The 12,123-nt window shown below is 43.8% G+C and overlaps 1 protein-coding gene across 3 annotated transcripts in view; it reads left to right on the forward strand.

The window, feature by feature from the left end:
* DGKI (diacylglycerol kinase iota) overlaps window positions 1–12,123 on the forward strand; it is a 433,300-nt gene that overhangs the window by 21,698 nt on the left and 399,479 nt on the right. The gene's annotated exons all lie outside the window — the stretch shown is intronic.

The following is a 12,123-nucleotide window of genomic DNA, read 5'->3' on the forward strand; positions in this document are numbered from 1 at the left end:
GGGATCAAGTCCCGCGTCGGGCTCTCTGCTCAGCAGGGAGCCTGCTTCCTCCTCTCTCTCTCTCTGCCTGCCTCTCTGCCTGCTTGTGATTTCTCTCTGTCAAATAAATAAAATAAAATCTTTAAAAAAAAAAAAAAAAGAGACTTTTTGGCTGAAATTTTACTATTCAGTGTATAGATTTTTAGTTGATCTCTTGGCCCTCTGGGGAGACAGTCAGTCTCAGACCCAGGTGTAGTTGGTGTTTCTGGGTCTCTCTGGTTTGGTCTCTTATGAAAGAAATCTCCAGGGATGGCTGGGTGGCTCAATCGGTTAAGCCGATGCCTTTGCTCAGGTCACAATCCCAGGGTCCTGGGATCGAGTCCTGCATCGGGCTCCTTGCTCAGCGAGGAACCTGCTTCTCTCTCTCCCTCTGACAAACAAATAAGTAAAATAACATCTAAAAAAAAAAAAAAAAAAAAAAAAAAAAGAACAAAATGTCCAGCCTTCTGGCTGTGTGTGGTAAGAATAGCCACCAGGCTGCTCAGGATGGGAATCAAAGTCTCTAGAAAGCCTTTACCCCACTTTCAGGCCCCGCCCCCAACCTCACCTTCTGCTGTACCTGGCTCCTCTAATCCAGAGCTTTTCTGGAGCGCCTCAGGGGAAGCCACCTCTCCTTTGCTTCTCCCTCCTTGACATCCTTAACTTCCAGCATCTTCTGTCCTGCCTGCACTCAATCACCTCTACTCAGTTCACTCTCCAGCTTCCAGATATCTTGTTGTCATGCCTTTGTTGGCATCCTGCCTGTTTTCTTTGTTCTGGTGAAATCATGTCTTTTCTTTCCTTTACTTTCATTTTAGTGGGAGTTTCCGGGGGAGCTGGGATGGAGGTATGTGCCCACCTCACCACGGTGACCTTGAAGTTGCTCACCCTGTTCTTCCTCAGTAAGAACAATGGGAAATTTGACAAATCAGTGTATTTCTTCAGAATTTTTGAACAGGCAACAATGTTTTTAGTTCATTTAAAGGAGTTTCCTTAGGCATTTTGTCTGTCCCAACTCTGTGACATGTTGCATATTTTTCAAGCATCCAAGTAAAGGAGATACCTCTTGTCACTTTCCTCGGGCATTTTGCCACAATCTACTTGCATTCATTCAGTTCACAATTAGCCTTGCAGCCATCAGCTAAAGTTGCAAAATATCCCTTTGATTTCTAGTAGCCCCCCAACCTCGAAACTCGGGTGTCTGCCGGACACGACGTTCTCTGTCTCCTGTCTGTAGCCTGTGTTCTGGTTTTCTGGGAAGCCCTGAGACTTGTCATTCTAGCAGCTCAGATGCCATCCTCCCCAAACACCCAGAGTTCATTTAGCACCAAGGAGGTGCTTGGTCTGGGATTTTGGAGGGACTGTCAGTGGGGAGAGGCTGTTGCTAATGAGGTGTAAATTGGCAGTAGCTGGGGAGGGGCAGCTCTCTCTGGGCTCGGCCCTCTGGGAGGGGTAGATCCTCATGACACTTGCAGAGGAGGCTGGCTGTGGGCTGGCTGTGGGCTGGAAAGACTGATTCCTGGCAACAGGAGGCCCTTGCACAGTGCAGGGAGATTGATCTGGGCTCACACAGCCACACCCCTGGAGCCTCTGCCAGCTGGCCAATCTCTTGGCTAGTTTTCTTGGCTGGCTTTTCTTGCAAGTAGGAGAGGCTGTGCTCAGTCATGGGGCTTTCCCAGACAACGGAGAGACAGCCAAGAAGACCCATAGTCCCCGGAGACTGTCCTTGGGGCTGGTATGCTAGAAGGTCACGAGGTTGAGGTTGGGCGGCAGAATAGTAGTTCCAGGAGCAACTGAAGGGAGAAGGGAGTGTGTCTGTTCTTCTTGAACTTTTGTCCACCGATCTCACATGGAAGACTCTCACCCACTTAACTGTTTACCTGAGTGCCCTCATCAGCTGCTCTTGTAGGCTCCTGGAAGTTTCAGGCTTCCCACAGTCCTTTCCACATGCAAGTATTCTCACCAGAGCTGTGGCAGAGCCATGGGTGGAAACCACTCAGAACCAGAAATTCTGCTCTAATAGAGAGAAAATGGCGGGAAACAGGTGGGTGGGGGATGTGGTATAGAGGGTCAAGTGACTTTGTGCCTCCAGGGCTTGTATGGCCGAGGGTGACTGATTGGAGCCCCCGGATGTGGAATCTGTGTGTCTCTTTGGGTGATTTTGAGCAAATCTCTTAAATTCTCTGACTTTCCCACCTTCCACCTTTTCTTCTATTTCTCTTTGTCTCATTTCCTCTGACTTTATAAAGAACTCACTGGGTGCCAGTCCTGATGCAAAGATGGCAGAAACGAATGATATATAGTCCCTATCAATAAACCCACCTTCCAGTGGAAGAAGACAGGTATACAAACAACACAGATTTACACATCATGAGAAATGCATTATATCAGAGGCATGTAGAAAGTGTCACAGATGGTGGAGGAAGGGGGCAGTACTGCTTTCTGAAAGGGTCAGAGAATGCTTTATAGCAGTAGTGACATTCAAACAGATGGTCGAAGCTCAATTCTGCACCCAGACAAGAGATGAAAGTGTGCTCTAGAGAGATCAGAGCATAGTCAGGGTGGCTTGAAAAAGCATGGCGTCTTCTAGAAGTCAGAAGTTTTTTGTTGATCCTAGGGGTGCAGGTGCTAAGTGCCTGGCAGGCTGTGGGTCTGGAAATGGATGGGCTCAGATGATGGAGGGTGCTGCTTGCTGACAGTGTTGGGACCTCGCCTGACTGGTTGTGGGGCGCTGGGTGGTGGGTTGTGGAGAACTGAGTTAACTTACTGAGGAGGCTGGGCTCAATTAAAATCCCTTGTAGTCTGAAATTCTTGGTTTCTCTGTGTGGGTACAAAAATGTGGGTCTGGGAACACAGCTTCGTTGAGGAGTGTTATCTGGTGTAACGTCTGTGAGTAGGTGTTTAAATGTGGGTTGGACTCAATAGCTATATTAAGAGGTAACATCGAGTGGGGTGAAGAGCTCTGGGTTTTGAGTTAAGCTGGAGTTTAAATATCCAAGTCTTGGGGTATCTCAGTCAGTTGAGCTTCCGACTCTTGGTTTTGGCTCAGGTCCTGAACTCAGGGTCATGAGATCGAGCCCTGTATTGGGCTCTGCGCTCAGTGTGAAGTCTGCTTGAGATTCTCTCTCCCTCTGCCCCTTCCCTCTGAAATGAATAAATAAATCTTTAAAAATAAATAAATAAATATCCAAGTCTTGCTTTAGCCTTCGATCACGATCTTGACCCTGGCTAAAGCCCTTGCTATCTGCGCCTCAGGATTGCCACATGTGAAATGGCACTTGTGCACCATTAGAAGGGTTTTTTGTTTGTTTGTGTGTTTTTCTGTTTTGGAATAGTTGTATTTGACAATGACTTCACTGTGGTTTAGGGCGTTTGAGGGAAATAAGTATTTAAAACTTTAGCATTATTTCTAATTCTATTACTAGTTATCAGTAAGTGTAGACATAAAAGTTCTATCTGTGCATGAATTTTGTGTAATACACTTGTGCGGAGTTTCTCTTGAGCTTTGGTTCATATTTAGAGTAGAAATCAGGTGGGAGTTAGGGTAGGGAGTTGGGAATATGTGTAAAAAACAGCATTGCTGGAACTGACTTGGTGAAGCATACAGACACACAAAGCTTCAGCCGAGTGTTCCAGCTGGGCCGTGTTAGGAATGCACTTGTGTGGCTGATGACACATTCCTGGCCTCCTAAGTGTTAGTTTATGCTTGTTGAACTTGAAACCGCAGGGGATTATTATTTTCTGAAACCACATGACGAACACCTTGGCCTAACTCCAGAGCAGTTCCCAATCTCTGAGTTGCCTGTTTACTTTTGAGGAGGGTGTATTTTCTTCAATTTTGCCTTAAGTGTCTTTTGGTCACTGGCCTACCCATTTTCTCAAATTACTCTCCAGTTAGCTCATCTTTGTAACTGCAGGGATACACGGTTTCCATGTGGTTCGGTTCTCATGCTCAGAGATGGGGTCACTGATGGTCTGACAGCCAAATATGGGTGTAGGCAGGAAGGATGTCTGAAATATGGAACAAGCAGGGACATGTGGGCACGTGGTCGTGGACAACTGATACTTTCATTCTAGTGTACGCTGTCTGATGTTTGCCCCAGCTGTGGCTTGGGAGGTGGGGGGCACATACATATAGGAATACAACTCAGTAGATGTTTTATCTTTTTTTTTTTTTTAAAGATTTTATTTATGGGGGCACCTGGGTGGCTCACTTGTTAGGCGTCTGCCTTCTGCTCAGGTCATGATCCCAGGCTCCTGGGATCAAGCCCCACGTCAGGCTCCCTGCTCAGCGGGAAGCCTGCTTCTTCTTCTCCCACTGCCCCCCACTTGTGTTCCCTCTCTCGCTCACTGTATTTCTCTCTGTCAAATAATAAATAAAAAATTAAAAAAAAAAGATTTTATTTATGTGTTTGATAGATAGGTCACAGGCAGGTAGAGAGAGAGAAGGAAGCAGGCTCCCCACTGAGCAGGGAAGCCCGATGAGGGACTCAATCCCAGGACCCTGGGATCATGACCTGAGCCGAAGGCAGAGGCTTTAACCCACGGAGCCACCCAGGTGCCCCTAGATGTGGTATCTTAAAGAGACTGAGCATCAGAAGAATTCTTTAAGCACTGACTTCATTCAGACACACCGTTTGGGTCCCCTGCATTCTTAGGGCTCTTAGAATTGAAATAATTTGCTGATTTCTGCAGGCTGGCTTTCCAGTGGGAGGGATAATACAAACCACAGACATCCTCACATCTTGTCTGTGCGGCCTTTATTAACCATTAGCGACATTACAACGGTGGTCTCCATGACTATAGAATTGTGTTGGGTCTGGAGGGAGTCACAATTAAACAACATATAGCATTTCCTCCGTTCTATGCAAGTGACTATAAATACTCAGTGGAAAGTAATTTTTCTTGAATCTGAACTCAAATGACACTTTGTTGCTATTTCTCTTACATCACATATAATTTTTGGTATTATTTGAGAGTTACATCTGCATATATCTTGTTGGCCTCTGAGTGATCGTAGTAACCTTGAGGGCACAGCAATTAATGCATACAACAAACATTTATTAAGCACCTGGGGTGTGTCAAGCACCCAGTGTGTGTTTTAGGTATCAAGCCTAAATGAATAAGATTCATTTCTAGACCACAAGAATCTCACTTGTGAGTGGGGGGAGATAGATAAGTAGATAGATAATTACAGCACATATCTTACAGTGATAGATCTATGCACATGGAGTTAGAAAATGGGATACTTTGAGTATTAAAGGATGAGGAAGGGGGCACCTGGATGGCACATTGGTTAAGCATCCGGCTCTTGGTTTTGGCTCAGGTCATGATCTTAGGGTCCTGGAATCAAGCCCCGTATTGGGCTCTGGGCTCCGTGCTCCACATGGAGTCTGCTTGGGATTCTGTCTCTTTCTACCCCTCCCCATACTCTTCCTCTGTCTCTAAAATAAATAAATTAATCTTAAAAAAAAAAAAAAAAACCTAAAGGATGAGGAAGAATTATTCAATTGAAGAGGGTGGGAAGGGTCTTCCACAGAGGTCAAGAGGTCAACATAAGCGAACATATGGCTGTAGAAAAGATACGATTGTACAGAAAATTAAAAGTGAGTTGATAATCCATGAATATAATGTGATGGCCTGGGTCAAGAAATGAGATCAGATGGTAACAATGTTGTCATTTAAATTGTCATTTTGTTGCTATTCGAAGAGGGTCATTTTTGTCACAAATCTGGGGTGCTGTTGGCATCTGTGGTTAGAGGTCAGGGGCACTGATAAACATCCTACAATGCCCAAGACAGCCCCTCACAACAAAGAATTATCTGCTTCAAAATGTCAGTAGTGCTAAGGTCGAGCAACCCCGCTCTTGACCTTTTCATGTCTGGCTTTTATCATTCGAGTCTTAGCTAGAAGACGTCTGAGTCTTAGCTTCAAGCTCGGAGTCTTCTAGAGTCTTTGAGTCTTAGCTCAAGGCCACTTCTTCCGGGGCTCCCTTGCTCACCTGTCATAGAAAAGTTTGTCTTTTTCTCCTCTGTCACTCTCTATTATCCCTCTTTTATTTTCTTTGTACTTTTTGGTATCATCTGATATTATACTATGTGTTTATCCGCCTCTCCCCACTAGAATATACACATGATCAGATCTTTGATTTCTTTGCTGCTTTGTCTCCCAAGCTGGGAATAGTGTGGAGCCCATAAGCAAATACATGGAAAAATTTGCTATCTCTGGATTCTGGCTGGAGACATGCAGCAAGTTAGAGGCAGATTCTGTAATGTTGGGATAATAATAATAGTGCTTAACTTTTATTTTTACTGTATATGTAGCAGGCACTATTCTAAGCAGTTTATGTATATTAACTCATTTTTCCCAAAACAACCCTAGGGAGTAGGCATGGTAATGACACCCATTCCACATATGAGGAACCTGAGAAAGAGACATTGAATATTTTCCCATGATTATGAAGTGGCCAGTGCTAGGAGGAATAACACCTCATGTGATCTTTGTGAATTCGCACAAGCTCTTTATGGCTATTAGTCTGAGTATGCTGTGGGGGGGGGGTGGGTAGGAGCTTGTGAATTGGATTTGAAGAGTTTCCAACAATGTGCCCCACAATGGAGATGCCAGGTCAGATAGAAATGAGAGGGTGAGTAGCTGCTGTGGGTTGCCAAGGATGGAGCATGCTACCCTCGCGAGGTTATCCAAGACCCAGATAGGGTCTTAAGCAGGGTGCTCTTATTTAAGGAGGAGGGATACAGTGAGTCCTGGCCTCCAAGGCAGTCCTGGCCAGGCTTGGGGAAAATTGTGTCTTAAGTAGCGGCACAATGCTGAGCAGTACTCCTGACATAGGCCCATCAGAAGTTTCTGCAGACTATTTTCAAGGTCAGGAATGAGCCACAGAGATAACTAGGATGACAGCTTGCCTCTGAGGCCACCTCTAGGCAGAGTCTCTGTGGCTGGGTTGCAGAGGATGCTTGTGTTCACTCTGGGGTTGCTCACTGCTTGCATCTCTAAGGTTCTCGTCCTGGTGGCTCTGGAATTCTCAGAACTGAGGCCACACAGCTAGGTCATTTCATTCTAGTTTCGGTGTAAGCAACCCAACCTATGCTTTGTGGAAAGCCATGAGCCTGACCTCCACAGATAACATTGCTGACCTAGTGTGGCACTGCTGGGATGACAGGTGGTTACTGCTATCAACTACCTAGAAACAAGGGAGGAAGATGACAGCTTCGCTTCCTTTTTCTTTCCTTTTGCCCATGGTAAAGCTACAATTTGGAACTCAGTGAGTGGTGGTATAAAAGCACTTTTTGGAGAAAAGGGATGGGGCATTTCTGGGTCTTGAGTTCATTTCACCACTAGCCTTTGGGATTAATGGGGCAGAGCATACTGAGTTCTGAGTTCCTACCTTCTTCACATGCAGTTAGACCTCCTGACACTGGAGGGCACTGTTAGGTTATGAGGAGGGGCTAGAGAGGGAGAGGGCTGCACCTGCTTCAGTGGGGGCTGCTGATACTGAAAATGGTAAGCTTGGGGCTCTGTTGAAAGTTCAACCTCCTCTACATCCAGCAGAGAAGAGTTCCAAGGGGGCAGCAGGTAGAGCAGGGCATAGTGGAGAGCTAGCGCTGCTGTGCTAGCCCTGAACCCAAAAAGGGTCTTGACACTAAAATATGTCTCCAGAAACTGGAGCTGACATGGCACTTGCTGGAACCCATGTCTGGCAGTGGAAGATGCAGCAAATGAGCGTTCTGGTCTAAGTTGTAGGTACAGCCATGTCTGGAAGCAAAGACTTAAGTCAAACTGAGTTGGTAAAACAAAAAGTTTGGAAGAGTAGAGTTGGGAGGTTAAGGTTGGGAAATTCTTGTGAGAAATTTATGCAGAGAGAGAGGTCCTTCCTGAGAAGCCCGGGCGCTGGAGGCTGATGCTAGGGGCAGTGAGCCAGGATTTGTTGCCATTTTATAGTTGATACAGGTGGCTAGTGAGACGATTTAGGTAAGGGAGTGCATCTTTCAGATTTGTCTTCAGTTAGCTTATTCAAATGACTGCATAGAGGATGGGTCCATAGAGAATCTGTGCCAGTCTAGGTGAAAGGAAATGGGCAAGGACAGAGCTAAGAGACGGAGGGGATGGAGGAAGTCTTCAGAATTTAAAGTGAAGAGGACTTAGTGATTAAGGGAGTGAGATTTATTGGGAATGAAGGAAGAGGCAAAGGTGACTTCTCTGTTTCATATTTGCTTGGCTAGTGGAGCTAACACTTCGGATAAAGAATAGAGGATGATGAAATACACTGGATGGGGAAAAGGATGAATGAAATGTCAGTCAAATTGCCCGCGAGGTCTCTGTGTGCCAACAGGATGAGAAAGCCCAATGTGTAAGGGCATCTGAGGCTCAAGAGAACTGTCTAGGCTAGATGTATAGATTTTGCAATGGGGAGATGAATTCATGAGAATGGATGGATTGTCTAGGGACAGTCTACGGGATGAGTAGAAAGAGGATATGGGGGGCACTTTGAAGTCCCATCAATATAAAAGGGCCCAGAAGGAGCCCACACAGGAAACAGAAACAGCAGTAGAGTCAGATCTCAAGATCTGCATTAGATACAAGCTTCAGTCTGAAGTCTCTCCTCTCCATTGTAGAATTATGTCCTTCTCGCTCTCTTCTACCATTGGTATTTTTTTACTTACAATGGAATAAGTGTTATTATAGAGGTATTAGACAACAGCTACTATTGTGTCACACAAACTGCCTATAAGCTTCTTTAGGCCTAGATCTTCATGGTTGTCCTGTCCCTGGTATAAACTTGAATGGCTCATGCATAGTCATAGGCTTTTAATAGATAGGTGGTATTGAATGCATTGATTAGAAATGTTCCATGAGAGAATGAATGTACTATTTCAGAAAATTTGTTTTTTAACCCACATCAGAAGAAATTTATAGGCCAATTAGATTTTTTTTCTCAGTTTCATAATGGACTCAACCCCCCGTTGGGTAAACCAGTTAGCTAGTATCTTAAATTAGCTAGATCAGTACCATAGTTAGTTCAGTACAGTAGACGTTGGCAGAAGCTGGACGAGCAACTCAAAAAAATATGATTTTCTAAAAGGGGTCAGATGTGCTGGTTTCAAAAATGGAGGAGAAGGCTCTTACATTCTTCTTGCTCTCAGGTGCATACAAGATTGTGTTCTCTTCTTTCGCTTCAGGGAAAAATAGAGGGATGGGTTTTTAAAGATTTAGGGAAAAGAATGCAGATTCTATAAATACCCAAGAAAAATAATGATAAAACAAGTAATTCTACTTTAATGAACTGAAGGCCAATGTTATTTAGTGCTGTTTATTACTGGGAGGCAAAAAGAGAGCAGATCTTTTGGGTAAGTATTGATATTTCCATGTTTGTGGGGGGATTCATACTAGCAAAGGAGAAGCTTATCTTCCATTGTTCAAACTTGGCGACATCTTGAGTAATCCGGAGACAGGAAATTGCTACTCAAGGAATATATTTTATTTTAGATTATATGCTTATTTGACCTAAAACCATCATACCATTTTGTTTCTAAGTATAAATGAAACATCTAAATGGTTTGTTCTGCCTTTGGAATATTTGTAGACTCAGATTTGTCTCTATACTCGTTCTCTAGGGAGGCTTATACTATACTGATAATATTTAGGGAGTCTAGGGTACTTCTTACTGTAGTTCCAAGCCTCAACTTGAGTGCCAGGTTGCTTGGAATAGCTCAGAGGCCTGTAGTCAAAGAAGCTAGAAGCTCTCAGATGTTCAAGAGTGCCAGGGACTCACCCCTTCTAAGAGGGATGAAGTTGATGATGGAATTTTAACCCTTCTTGGCAGTTCCCCAGTGTTCTTTGTAAGAACATTTGACAATGTTCCCTTTCAGGGCTGAGAAGTTTTCCCTAATTCTTAAACTGAAAGCTCTTCTATTAGAAAAGGTCTCATGAAGGCTTTTGTGAGTGGGGGTCATCATGTTGACTGGTGGCTTCTTCTCATGCCTCCCCTCCATCCTTCATGTACCTGCATATTCACCCCTTCATCCCACCATGGAGAGCTTTTGAAAACAGAGCTTTGGAAGAGCAAACCATCAATCAAAAGAGGCAGCAACACTGCCCTTTGGGGTTTAATAATGTGTCCTGCACTATTTTTGTATTTAGCAAAAATCAATTCTGCCTCATTATGAACATGTTTTCCCTTGAGCTTTCATTTCCGAGATTATTTCAAGGGACATTATATCCATATATTAGTCTCATTTGTCCATATCTCACTCAATAACTATTAGAATTATTAAATATCTTGAACCAGGAAGTTGTATCTCGCCAGCATTAAATGCAGCTTGAAATTCTAAGATTCAATTTGGAGAAAAATCACTACATTTGAGTGGGTTAGAATATTGCCAAAAATGCATTTTCCATCTGTCCCATGGTAAAAGCTGTTTTAGCATTTGAAATTTATAGCCAAGGACTTTCTGCCATCTTTGCAAAATGGTCTGGAACTGGAGAGTATGACAAAGATTGTAAGTCCTTGGGAGCTGTCCTTGCTGTGGAGAAGGACGAAGTGGAGTAGAGGTCAATTTCTTTGTTTCAATACCTTTAATGGTAGATGTCTTTGATGTCTGATACTCTCAAGTCAGCACCAGCACACTCCACACCTGAGAGGGTGGTTCCCAGAGTGTTTGCACCTATAGCCACACATATTCCAATGTGACATGATCCACAGTGATGATTATGGTTACTTCTCATCCTTTCTTTCTGACCTGGATCTACCCTGGAAATATAAGTGTTGGACTCATCCTTATAGGCCTAACCTAACACATGCAAAGAAGACTCTGAGTGTGCCAAATGCAAATAAGAAATCAAAGGCCAAGTTAGGAATTGGTTTTCAGCCTCTTGCTTTTTAAATTTTATTTTATTAATATTTATTTATTTATTTATATTATTATTATGCTATGTTAGTCATCATACAGTACAACACTAGTTTTTGATGTAGTGTTCCAAGATTCATTGTTTGCGTATAACACCCAGTGCTCCATGCAATGCGTGCCCTCCTTAATACCCATCACCAGGCCAACCCATCACCCCAGCTCCCTCCCCTCTAAAATCCTCAGTTTGTTTCTCGGAGTCCACAGTCTCTCATGGTTCTTCTCCCTGTCCAATTTCCTGCCTTCATTTTTCCCTTCCTTCTTCTAATGTCCTCCATGTTATTCCTTATGTTCCACAAGTAAGTGAAACCATATGATGACTGACTTTCTCTGCTTGACTTATTTCACTCAGCATAATCTCCTCCAGTTCCATCCAAATTGATGCAGACTTTGGGTATTCATGCTTTCTGATGGCTAAGGAATATTCCATTGTGTATATGGACCACATCTTCTTTTTCCATTTGTCAGTTGAAGGGCATCTTTGCTCTTTCCACAGTCTGCCTATTGTGGACATTGCTGCTATGAACATTGGGGTGCATTTGGCCCTTCTTTTCACTATATCTTTATCTTTGGGGTAAATACCCAGTAGTGGAATTTCCAGGTCATACAGTAGCTCTATTTTTAATTTTTTGAGGAACCTCCACACTGTTTTCCAAAGTGGCTGCACCAGCTTGCATTCCAACTAACAGTGTAAGAGGATTCCCCTATCTCCACATTATCTCCAATACTTGTTGTTTCCTGTCTTGTTAATTTTGGCCGTTCTAACTGGTGTAAGATGGTATCTCAATGTGGTTTTGATTTGAATTTTCCTGATGGCTAATGATGATGAACATTTTTCACGTTTCTGTTAGCCATTTGTATGTCTTCTTTAGAGAAGTGTCTGTTCCTGTCTTTGGCCCATTTTTTTTTTTTAATTTTTTTTTTTTATTTATTTGACAGACAGAGATCACAAATAGGCAGAGAGGCAGGCAGAGAGAGAGAGAGGAGGAAGCAGGCTCCCCGCTGAGCAGAGAGCCCGATGTGGGACTCGATCCCAGAACCCTGAGATCATGACCTGAGCTGAAGGCAGAGGCTTAAACCACTGAGCCACCCAGGCGCCCATCCATTTTTTGACATGATTATCTGTTTTTTGGGTGTTGAGTTTGAGGAGTTCTTTATAGATCTTGGATATCAGCCCTTTGACTGT

This window comes from Mustela nigripes, chromosome 4 (assembly GCF_022355385.1).
Source record: "Mustela nigripes isolate SB6536 chromosome 4, MUSNIG.SB6536, whole genome shotgun sequence".
In the NCBI taxonomy this organism is placed as follows: Eukaryota; Metazoa; Chordata; class Mammalia; order Carnivora; family Mustelidae; genus Mustela; species Mustela nigripes.